This window comes from Jaculus jaculus, chromosome 10 (genome assembly GCF_020740685.1).
Source record: "Jaculus jaculus isolate mJacJac1 chromosome 10, mJacJac1.mat.Y.cur, whole genome shotgun sequence".
NCBI lineage: Eukaryota > Metazoa > Chordata > Mammalia > Rodentia > Dipodidae > Jaculus > Jaculus jaculus.
In genome coordinates this window covers 112,490,917-112,503,645 of record NC_059111.1, presented here as the reverse complement: position 1 = coordinate 112,503,645, position 12,729 = coordinate 112,490,917, and positions in this window count along the sequence as shown.

Below are 12,729 nucleotides of genomic sequence, written 5' to 3'. Positions count from 1 at the left end.
CCACATGTTGCCTAAAGCATCGTCATTCCCTGGCAGTGCTTCAGTCAAGATGGATGGTGATATATGGATTTGTTCCCCAGCTACCCAGACTCATCCAGACATCCCCGTGCTACCAACCCTCCAGCCTGTGAACACAGCTCGCCCTGGCTGAGGAAGGACAACCCGCAGTGCACCCAGGGATGCAGAGCTGCCATGCATGGTGGCAATATGCTCACAGCGCTCTTGGCCCAGGCCCACTGAGTTGGGAATCCGGAAGTGAGAATAGAGGGCACATTAATTAAATTTGTAGACAATAAACACATGGTGCTTACTGAGCCGGGCCGACAAGCTTGGAGGCTGGCCATGGAGATCTGGGCTGGCTCTGTCTGCACGGACTGCCACATTTCTCCCTGCCTCTTGTGCCTGCAGAGACCTGTGTGGCTTGGACTGATGCAGCCTGGGATCTTCACACTTCTGGACTGTGGGCATCTTCCAAAATGTCCCCATTCAAGGTCTGTCCCTTGCTCCTCCCTCTGCCTGAGAAAGTGCCCAAATTGCCAAGGTGATCCATAACCCATGTTAGTTGCCAACTATAGGTAGAGAGAAGCTTGGCATGTCCGTCCTTCAGGGAATACTGGTCTGTTGATAGAGTGAACACAAGTATGCCAGGATGGTAGCAGGGACATACTGTGGCAGAGGAACTCTCTGAAGGGCACCAATGGTCTCCCCTCCACATCCTGTTGTATTTACTTGGAAAAGGTGAGCTTAGGTAGTGAGCACATGGTCTACATTTGACCTAAAATAAAATCTGCTAGAGCATAGATTCAAGCTGCCCCAAAATAAATCATTTGGAAATAAGTAGAAACACATGTATTGAACTCCAGCATTCACTGAGAGATCAAGTTCCTCACCCAAGGATGTGTGAGACCATCACTAAACTCGTGTTCACTTCACTCACCTGTGGCATTCTGTCAGGGCAGCAGCAGCTTCTGGTTCCTTTTGACTATCATGACAACAATGGAAGCCAGGAAGTCCACACAGAGGAGGCTCTGCACTGGGGGATGATGCAGTCATTAAGCCCTCCGGTAGCCTAAGACATGAATGTCATGTCCTTCAAACATAAGGAAGGCGGAGATCAAAGAGCACATCAGATATACTCCAGGGGACAAAACTAGCAAGCAATTTAAAAAGTATTACTCTTAAAAACCAACAGTTTACTTTTAAAACAGAGGGAAGGAAATACCCTATTTAATTCTTTTTATTTTTATTTATTTATTTATTTATTTATTGTTTTTTTCTCACATTTTTTAAACATTTTCCACGATTATAAAAAATATCCCATGGTGGGCTGGAGAGATGGCTTAGTAGTTAAGTGCTTGCCTGTGAAGCCTAAGGACCGCGGTTCGAGGCTCGATTCCCCAGAATCCACGTTAGCCAGATGCACAAGGGGGCGCACGCATCTGAAGTTCATTTGCAGTGGCTGGAAGCCCTGGCGCGCCCATTTTCTCTCTCTCTCTCTGTTGCTCTCAAATAAATAAACAATAAATTTTTTAAAAATTCCATGGTATTACCCTCCCTCCCCCCTTTTCCCCTTTGAAATTCCATTCTCCATCATATCCTCTCCCCATCTCAATCAGTCTCTCTTTTATTTTGATGCCATGGTCTTTTCCTCCTCTTATGATGGTCTTGTGTAGGTAGTGTCAGGCACTGTGAGGTCATGGATATCCAGGCCATTTTATGTCTGGAGGGAGCACATTGTAAGGAGTCCTACCCTTCCTTTGGCTCTTACATTCTTTCTGCCACCTCTTCTGCATTAGACCCAGAGCCATGGAAGGTGTGATCGAGATGTTACTTGGTATTCTAGTCACTTCTTTCCAGCACCATGATACCTTCTGAGTCATCCCAAGGTCACTGCCATCTGAAAAGAGGAGATTCTCTACCCAAAGTGAGAGTAGCATTAATATAAGGGTATGAATATTAAGAGAAGTGCTTACTGGGCAGTTAGACAAGCATAGTATTTACACTTATCCAAACATCAGCAGATGTTACACCCCTAGGGCTCATGACTACCTCTGTTTTAAGTTTTCAGTATCAGGGATGTATTCCCTCCTTTGGAGCAGGCCTCCAGTCCAATTGGAGGGCAGTTGGTTTCCACCATGACAGACATGCCACTATTGCACCCATTGGATGTTCCTCAACTGACGAGTGGATAATTCTTTTTATTTTAAATTTTTCTTTATTTTTACTTGAGACAGAGAGAGAGAGAGAGAATGGGTAGGCCAGGGCCTCTAACGACTGCAAATGAACTCCAGACACATGCATCACCTTGTGCATCTGGTTAATGTGGGACCTGGAGAATCAAACTTGGGTCCCTAGGCTTCACAAGAAAGCACCTTAACCACTAAGCCATCTCTCCAGCCCCCTCCCATTTAATTCTTTAGTTCTGTCCTTTCCTCTTGATGTTCTTTTGGGCTTTCCTGATCCAGCAAAATCCTTTATGACTTACTATCAATTGCCCAGCTTGGTTGGTCACTACTTTCCAGAAAGTTCCAACTTGGCATCCCAGAAGATGCAGCTGCATGTCCCCCTCAGCAGGGAGGGCAGCAGGAGGAGGATGAAGTCGTAACTCGGCTCCCAGCACCTACGCTCTCACAGGCAGAAAGCATAGAGATGAGGCAGGAAAGCTCCTCCCTCCAGGCCACTGGCAACATTAAAATAAGAGGACAGGCTCCCTCGCTGCAGGGTGGGCTCTCTAACATCTGTCCGGGCATCTAATTCATCCTACCAGTGTAAGACATGACCTCACAGGGAAGGAACTTACCGAGTTCTCTGCCCTGTCACAGTATTGTGTAGCCATTTCCTCAGAACTGAAATGTTCCTTGCTTTAGGGAGGAGATGAGCTCATACAATTTACAAGGCTCAGGAAGTTCAGAGAGTTAGCAAGATTCACAAGGCCCCTCCCAGTGTTCTGTGGGCGGTAGCAACTACTGGGGCAAAGGAGACGCTCCAGGGTGGCAGCTTCTATGGGCGCTCCCCACGCTGGCGTGGACCTTCTGGCAATGTAACGACCTTTGGAGTCACTGTGCTCCCGTAAGTAACCTCAGAGAGCTCATTGGTTCACCGTGCTAGAGCTGGGCGAGTTCGATTCTTTAGTCTGTCTCTCCCTGAGGTAAATAGACATTCGTTTATGTTCCCAGAGGAAAACCACTCACACAATGTGAGATGTGTCCCCCGTGAAACACAGCTCCCACCTTGCCCTCAGGGCCACAGCACAGCCCTGGGAGCCTCTCCTCTGATGTGGGCCATGAGACCCAACACTGAAATCTCCTAGCCTTATTTCCCCCTTTATGCCTAATTGTATTGAGCTCAGCCTTGAGAATCATGTTTTGTGCCTCGTAGCTAAAAACAGTTGGTGAAGCTTAAAGCAGTTCTGCCCCAGTTTATTTAAGGCATAATCTCCAATATCCCTTTGTCCTAATTATTGTGCCATCCCCCAAGGCCGAGCTCAGAGAAAACCTGAGAGCAGAGCAAAGTTTGATTTTGATCTAAATTCAACTCTCAGATATTTACACGTCCCCTCAGCACGCCCTCCACTGGGCGCTCGCACTGGCCTTTGGTTTTCTCATGCAGGGGAAATTAAAAGAGAAGAAAGGACAGAATCCCTGTAGTACGGAACACTTTTATACTTTCATGGCAGAATACAATTTTTAAGGCAGTCGATATTATGTTGTGAACAGCCTGGCGGCTGCCCAGCGATCATCAGTTTCCTGGCCCAGAGCAAGGCACATGAGCCATCATTGGCACAGCCCATCCGTGCCACCCCTGAAACAGGGCAGTAGCAAACGACTTCTTCACCCAAGGTTCAGTTCCTCCCAGGCCTCTGCAACACTGGGGTTTCTTACCACCAAGCAAGTGCCATGGAAATCTATTTTTAAGGTTATGAATAAATAAACATCTGTGAAAACTCTTAAATAGCCAGCTTGCTGCAAGGTGCAGGACTGAGCTGCAAATCCAGCCAGACGTGCACCTTTGGCCTCTGAGTAAGGTTCTGCATTCAGCCGTTCCATTGCCATCAGGAAATGCCTGGGGAAGGGTATTCAGGAACGAAAGGGGTTTATTCAGCTCGCAAGGTCAGGGAACCGTGTCTGATGATGGCTTTTGCTGACAAAGCCCTAGTGCATAGCAAGAGACAGGAAGGGCATGTCCTGTGTCCTCTGGTCTCCTTTCATCCTCTTATTATTTGCATGTGTATGTGTTCATGGTATGGATGCATATGTACATGTGTATTTACATGGGTCTGTGTTCATGTGGAGGCCAGAGGCAGATACTGGGTGTCTTCCTCAATCACTGACTACCTTATTAGTTGAAACAGGGCTCTCACTGGACCCAGAGCTCGGGGATTGAGCTCGTCTAGCTAGCTAGCAAGCCCCGGGGATTCCGTGTCTACCTTTTGGCTCTGGGACTACAGGCGTGTGCCGCCACTCCTGGCGTTTGCGTGAGAGCTGGGGACCCGAACTCAGGCCCTGATGCTGTGCTGCGGGCACTTTGCAGACTGGGCCATTGCCCTAGCTGCCACCCTCTTTCTATAAAGCCTAGAGGATTTCTGAAGTAAGAGGGTTCAGCCCTGACGACTTTATCTAATCTCAGCCACCTCTCTGTGGCCCCAGCTCTACACCCCGTGGTGAGATTAAGCCCCCTCAATACTTCTGATTAAGATTACAGTCAACACATAAACCTTTGAGGGACATCAAGCTATAACCTGCCCAATGCAGGGCCTTCCAGGAGACGTGAAAGCCTCTCTCAAGAACAGGGTGGGCCAGACACCAGCCTGAGACAGATTCTCCCAAGTACACCTCTCTCCCTCCTGCAACCCCTGAGTAAAAGGTCTCTTTCTCTACTCCAATCATCTTTATTTTTTTTTTTTGAGGGACATAAATAGTTAAAAACATTGAGCATTTCTCCTTCAAGCTCTACACCAAATGAACATGAGAAAGCCAAACCCTAGTCCCATGGCTGCTCCTATGACAGGTTGCGGTGGGCATGAATTCACTCCCTCGACAAACAGTCATCGGGCCTCTGCTAGGGAGAGGCCCATCCTCAGTGTTGAGGTAGCTGAGACACTATTACGTGTTCTAGCACTGAAATGTTTCTGTGCCCAGAATGCTTTATAACATGCACAAAGTGCTCCGTGAGAAGGATTCCTCAAGTGAGCAATATGCCAACCCCCACACATTTCATCACTTGCCGTAAATCACAAAACATAAACAAGAGCATTATTTAAATGAGAAGCCCTTTACTTACAGAAAGCATGCTACAGTTACTCTCTTTCACGATTTAATTAGATTTAAAGCTTCCTTTGTGAAGAAGATGAAAATGAACCTGGCATCCTATAGACACGTGGCCGAGAGTTGGCCCAGGCCCTGTGTTCCTGTCACAGGTGACCATCAGACAAAGCTCTGTTCGAGGAGTCCAGTGAGGAGGAAATTGACAGTTGACTGTAACTGATTTCACTATCTCAACTACTGTTCAAGGAAATTAACCAGTGACATCTAACTCAACACTCCAATACATTTCAGGTGCCAAACACTTCAGAAATAAGTGTGTGTTACTTCTAGAATAGTATTCTGAAATAATTAAATAAGGTGATCCAGTCTCACAGATGTGAGGTGGCATGGCCTTCAGGGCAGCAAGAAAAATGAAGTTATGAAGTTTGCAGGAAAATGGATGGATCTGGAAAGCACTATAGGAGACTAGACTGATGTCACTCCCTGGCAGGAACAAATTCTTGCCACAAATTGTGTCCTCTGGACCTGGCTGGGCTCTAATGTATAAATAAGGGGGAAAAAAGTACCCAAAACCATCCATCTGCCTTTCTGCTGGGAGCCTGTGGTGGTGTGATTCAGGTGTCCCCCATAAACTTAGGTGTTCAGAATGCTAGGTTCCCAGCTGATGGAGATTTGGGAATTAACGCCTCCTGGAGGCAGTGTATTCTTGGGGGTGGGCTTACGGATGTTATAGCCAGTGTCCCCTTGCCAGTGCTTGGCACACTTTCCTGTTGATATTGTCTGTCTGATGTTGGCCAGGCGGTGATATCTACCCTCTGCTCATGCCATCATTTTCCCCTACCATCATGGAGTGTCTCCTGGAGTATGTAAGCCAAAATAAATCTTTTTTCCCACAAGCTGCTCTTGGTTGGAGAACCTGACCACAACAGAGCCAAACCCCACGTTGAGTATCTCCTAAAGGGTCAGTGCGTTCCTAACACAAGCCAGGGCGCTGGGAGGTGGGCTGCCCTCACAGGCTGATGCGGCCACACGGCACCTACTGCGCCTGTCCGTGTACAGGCCGCTGCAGAGCATGATGAGGCCAGAGACCCGACACCGGGGAGGGCAGGGGCACGGGGCACCCCCAGGTGCACACAGCACCAGCTGTTGCAGCTTCTATGGTTGCAAAGGAAGAATTACCATGCAAACCCACCAGCCTCAGTGGAGACTGACCTTGTCAACCCACGACCCCTCAGAGAAGGAGCCAGAAAACAAATGCCAACAACATCCCCCTTCTGCCTTGTGACCTCCTGCCAGGGTCCAAATCCCGCCACCAATATGGGACCAGCGATGGATCCAAGAGAAGAATCTCCCAGGTAACACAGAGCCTGGAATACAGCCACAGCAGGCGAGGGCCACTCCAGCACGCCTGCTTGTCCCTCCGTCAGAGAGCACAGGGAACGGTGATGGGAAGCGCTCCCACCTCCAAGAGCCCAGGAGTCTGCTTTCCAGCTGAAGGACGTGCTCTGTGGGAAAGCAGCACTACATACCACGCCTGCACACAGCCAGAGCACACGTGCCTTGCAAGGGACCCTAGGCACCCGATCTCAGGGTAGCTCCTCATGGAGGTACGTCCCTGCAGACTGACAAGCCATGGGCCATGAGAAGGAGCCCAGTTTGGCTGACCTCTGGGACACACTTCCCTTGTTACCTCTTTGGATATAAGAAATGAAACGGGAGACATGAGCACAGCCCGTGCCCCTTAGGAGACATCCAGCTTCCAGACCACGTGGCGTTTGCCAGGCTACTCAGCAGAAGCCACGGTGGCCAGCTTTCACTGCCTCCCCGCTCCACCTCTGTGAGTGCATTAAAACATTTTAGAGCTTGCTTGCAAGTTCCAACCTTAAAACCCTGATTATTTATTTATGCCCTTTTTGTCTAAGAAGTTAACTCCCCAAAGCATCTCAATTTAGATCAAAAGCAATTTACCAAACTTCACCTGGCACACCTGTGCCTTATGATTTGTTAATTACCTGCCTAGCATTTCCAGAACTGTGAGGCAGAGATGTGGCCCCATTGGCTGCAGGGAGAAACCTCTGATACTCGCCTCCCGTGGCAGAGTGTTCCAGAATGCCTGAGGTGTTCACGGGCCAAGCTGTACACAGTTACTAAGCGGCATGCATTTCTGCAAATCGCTTTTCTTTTCCACGGTGAGCAGCCCTACACTAACCAAATGAGCACATAAATGCAAGCAAAGTCACTGACATGCCCGGCTGCCTGGTCAGTCTGTAAAGTGGCGCTAATGCATCTTATCAAGAGTGCCCGCCACACGTGCGATCATCACACCCAGCGCCTACCTACTCCTCCAGAGCCTTGGGTTTTTAACTTGGCATTAGGATATTAGGAGTAATAATAATTACTTGTTTTACAATTGCTTCAAATGAAAGAGATCATTAATTTGCACACATGAAAAGATGACCTCACTTCTAAAGATGGCTCCACAAGTCGCTTTTTTTTTCTTCAAACTAAGTTAGCTGACGATGGTTTTGATCTTCCAGCAAGGAAAAAAAAGTCAGGGCACACAATGTACCTATTTTTTCTTCTCTCCCTGCCCCCCTCAATTATCTTATGGAGAAACAGAGGCACAACTTTCTTTGAGCTCTGCCCCTGGCAAGAGGGCACAGGAAAGGTTGCCACAGGGGCTGGTGGCCTGTAACAGTCAAATGATGGCAGGTTGTAGATTGTAATTTAGGAATCACTTTGGAAATTAACTTAGAGGAAGTTAGATGGTCTGTGCTTTGAAATAAAACCTAGAAAATTAAGATTACAATTTTTTTTTTATTTGAGAGTGACAGACACAGAGAGAAAGACAGATAGAGGGAGAGAGAGAGAATGGGCGCACCAAGGCTTCCAGCCTCTGCAAACGAACTCCAGACACGTGCGCCCCCTTGTGCATCTGGCTAACGTGGGACCTGGAGAACCGAGCCTCGAACTGGGGTCCTTAGGCTTCACAGGCAAGCGCTTAACCGCTAAGCCATCTCTCCAGCCCAAGATTACAAAATTTTGATCACCTCCTAAAAGTGGAAACTAAAGATGTGTATAGTTCAGTGCTCTCCTGGCCAGAGCTCTAATTCTCCACGGAGAAGGAGCCCGACCCTTTCCCAGTCAGCCATCTCTTGCTTTGAATCCTGTCTCTTCCATGGAACTTGCAACCTTTTGACTTGCAGTATAAAGCAGCTGTGTATCAGCTCGTTGTTTGTTCCCTGGTCCTGTCAGGTCCTGTCATTAGCTGCTGTCTGCACCCCTCTCACCCAAGCTGTCACCCTTGGGTCTTGTACTCAGGACACAGATACACCAGGGGGCTGCAGCTGGGCCCTCTGGCATTGTGGCTTCTCCCTTGGCTTGCCTCTCTCTGGTACTTGCTGTATTTGGAGCATGCATTTCCGATGTTGCTTCATGCCCTCAGACTCAAAAAGAATTTCTTCTCAATGACCCCACCACATCCTAGCCGGTCTCATACCAAGATCTTGACATTTTAAGATGAAAGAAAAAAAATTTCTTAAATAACTCCAGTCCTTAATGGAATAATGAATTGATTGTCTCAAACACAAATGAGTAATGATGAAAGTCCGTGGACTTCCAGATGCTGGGAAGGAGACTCAGGTCTGTCTTCACACCTCCATCCCACGGAGGAGCGGTTCTTCATTCACAAAGCACAATGCATGTGCTAGTGATGTGACACAGTATCCCAGGACCTGGGAAGTGTGTGTTCAAGTACACACTCACCTGTGTAGTTAGGTGAGCAAACCAGAAAGGTGTGCATCTGCACTCACGCAGATCAGTGACGATGGCGGGGCCAACTCCGAAGCAATCCAAACTATGCAGCAATAGCCAAGGCCCCGTGGCAGGAAGGAGCAGGCCCAGCCCCAGACCATGCTGCCTGGTTCCTTTGTTCACATAAAGTCGTGTGGCTCAGCCATAACTGCAGACAGACATTCCACCCTTCCACAGCAGCACCCGGAGCTCACGGGTCACAGGAAACCACAGACACTGGAAGGCAGAAGCTGCTCATGTCTCTGGGTAGACAGAGGTCACCCAACGAAAGCCAGGCAGCAATTCCTTGTGGTCCATCCACATGCACACACGCATGGTGGTCCACCCAGAAAAGCTCACGGGAGGCAATTTTCCTCTCCCTACTGTCGGGAAGAGCTGTGGGGATTAGCTACTTTTCTTGTCACTGTGACAAAATACCTGACAGAAGCCACTTAGGAAAGAGAGGTTTATTTTGGCTCACACTTCAGAGGGAATAGTCTGTCTTGACCCAGAAGGCATGGTGGCAGGATCAGGAGGCAGCTGGTCACAGCACACTGGCAGTCAGGAAGCAGAGGGCATGATAACGCTCAAGGTCTGCCCCCACTAGCCCACTTTGTTAGCCAGGTACCCCCTATGAAAGGACTTACAACCTCTCAAAACAGTGCCATCAGCTGGAGACACATTCAGACACATGAGTCAAGGACATTTCACACCCAAACCATTGCAACTGCCCCTCACTGTCCCTATGGGGCGGACTTCTCAATGAGCTCAACAGTAAAGGAGACACCTGACACCCTTCAAGGCCCAGAGAACCTTGCTAAAGAGTGGGCAGAAAGAATGAGGGAGCAGGAGGAGGACTGTGAAATGCTGTCTTTTGGACACAACATGGATGTTACACTCATGAATTCACAGCAGCCATGGATTCCTGGTCAGTGGTTCACCATCAATAGGAAAAGAGATACACAAGACCCCAGACCTCCCAGAGTAGCTAATGGCAGCTGGAAGAGGAGGGTCAGGCGGACCAGTGCTACAGTCCTGGTAAGTTACCCGTTCCACAGCAAACAACCTCCCACCTATGACTGCAAACATCCGCCATTTAACTCAGTGCATAAAGAAAAAAGGCATGAAAGTAAGATAGGGATGAAGGGGGAAGAAGAAAGGTGGTAATGGGAGGGGAGGGCATAAGAGAGGGTAATTAAAGGAATAAAATCAGAATATATACATGAATAAAAAAATTAAAAATTAGACAATGAAAGCTGAGAAGCCCTTCAATCTCCAATCTCGCCAATGTCTCTTGATGAGACTAACACAATAGCAACCTCCCTTGAAGCATCCAGTCAGCTCCATTGAGGACAATGTTGCCACCCAGCATGAACCTCTTACTACTGGTGTCCCCTCACCCTAACATACTCCTGTTGCCTAGCTCCCAGAGAGAAAGAGTAATGGGGTTTAAATTGTCACGAAGTGAACTCATTTTAGGAATAAATATAGTTGAACATTAAGCTCCTTTTGCTGTGAGTAAACTTATAACAGTTCATAGTTAGACTGTTTGATTTTCCTCAAGACTCGAGGCTGTGAATTTTGATGGGGAGAATAAAAGAGGAGCTGAAGCAGAGAGGCACCGTGCTTCAGACCTTCATTCAACAAACATTACTAACACCTCCAGCATGCCTCAGCCAGTGAGAAGGAAGGAGGAAGGATGAGACCTGGCCTCTAAGTGCTCAAAGCTTAACTAGTAAAACAAAAAGTACAGGGCTACAGAGCTGAGTCAGTGGACAAAATGCTTGCTGTACAAGCATGAGGACCTGCATCTGGATGCCCAGAACCCACCTAAAATTAGGCACAACATTATATAACTGCAATCCAGCAAGAGGGAGGAGACAGGAGGATTCCCTAGGGCTTGCTGTCCAGCTAGCCTAGCTGAATTGGTAAAATCTCAGTTCACTGAAAACCCTGCCTCAAATAAAAAAGTAGAAAGATTGAAGAGGATACCAAGTTCAACCTCTGACCTACACACACACACACACACACACACACACACGTCCCAGGTACAAATGCAAAATATAAAAACAAAAGACAAAGATGCATGTCACCATGGATACTGGAGTTAAGGCAATCATGAAACTATGAGTTTAAGGGGAGAGAAAAGAGGGAAACACCCCAAAGTGGGGCCCAGGTTGCATAAGCGGCCTGTACTGGGTGGTGAGGGAAAGACACCTAGAGCAAAAGCCACAGAGGGTGAAGACCTTGGGTCCTGCAGGTGTGTGTCAGGACAGGAAGTGGAGGCGCCAGAGCTGAAAGGGTGCTCTGACACAGATTTGGAAACCGCCCGGATGCCACCAGAGGTCCCGCCTGTGGGTGTCGGTTCTCACACCGCCTCTGGCTGCGTCTTCTCTCCCCTTCTGCAATTGGACACTTACCTGCCTCTGTGGGGGTCCTTCACATCGAGGGGCACGAGGGGCGGCCTGTGTCCTGCAGAACTGCAAGGGTAGCCACTGCCACCAGACTGGCTTGTGCAGTGTTCAACAGTGCAGCCAGGTGGGGCCGGCCTGGCCTTCGCGCTCCCCCCCCCCCCATACAGCCCATCATGTGAAAGGCAGATGTCTGCAGTCAGATATTTTGGGCCTGGAAGTGAGCACCAGCCCTACATTAGGACTAATCAGAATGAAGTTGACAGACTGTCACAAGAGCTTGCTTGGAAACTCCTCCTAGCATTTCTAATGTACAAGTCAGCCATGTGTATTACAGCATACAGAAAGCGCACAATGACAGGACAAGGAACATGATAACAGGTTGGCCAACCAGGAGTGTCTATCAGGGTATTACAGAATTATCTTCGAAAAGGATGAGAAGAACAGATTTCTGCCGGAAGAGAGGTTAAACTGCACACCGGTGCATGTGGGAAGGGTCGCCTCGCTGTGCACAGGGGAGTAGCTGGGGTCCCAGGGAGCAGAAAGATATGCTCTGGACCTGGGCAGTGGACACTCCTTCTGTCATGGCCCCAGGACACACAAGCTAAAAACGGGACAATCAGAGGTCTCTCTCTAACTTACTGTTACTATTAGTACCTTCTGAGCAGGCTCCAATGCCATGTATTCATGTCAAATAGTGAGTGTCAGTGGATGAAGGGGTGAAGCGAAACTCTAAGACAGTGGGAAGGCAACCAAGGAAAAGTCCCCTCTCATGTAGGAAGTCTCCTCCTGGTTAGGATCTGGCCTCTGGGAAATCGGGATGATAATGGCAGTGGAGAGAGGAGCCCCGCAGGGGGCTTGCACTGAGCTGCGCTTCAAGCAGAGCACACAGGAGGGTGCACAGGGAGTCTGCACTCCTGGTCCTGAGGAGCAGGCTGCGCCCTGGGAGGAAGCTAGATGGCTTGGAAGAGGTTCAGAGACAAGCGGGGAGCAACAATATTAAGGGGCTGGTTTCCAAGACTGATTTAGGAAGGAAGATTAAGGATGCTGAGTGTGTACAGCCTTCCTAATCGCTGACTAAGTGAACACAAGATGAACACCATCACGTGTTTAGACGCAGGAGCAGTGAGGATAGAGAGGATTATTTAGGTAAGATTCTCAGTGGATATAACATCATGTAAACTGCTATAAAAGCTATGGGACAAGGACTTGGCTCCTTAGCTGAGCTGAGCAGTGAGGCTCTGGGCTGAGCTTCCAGGCAC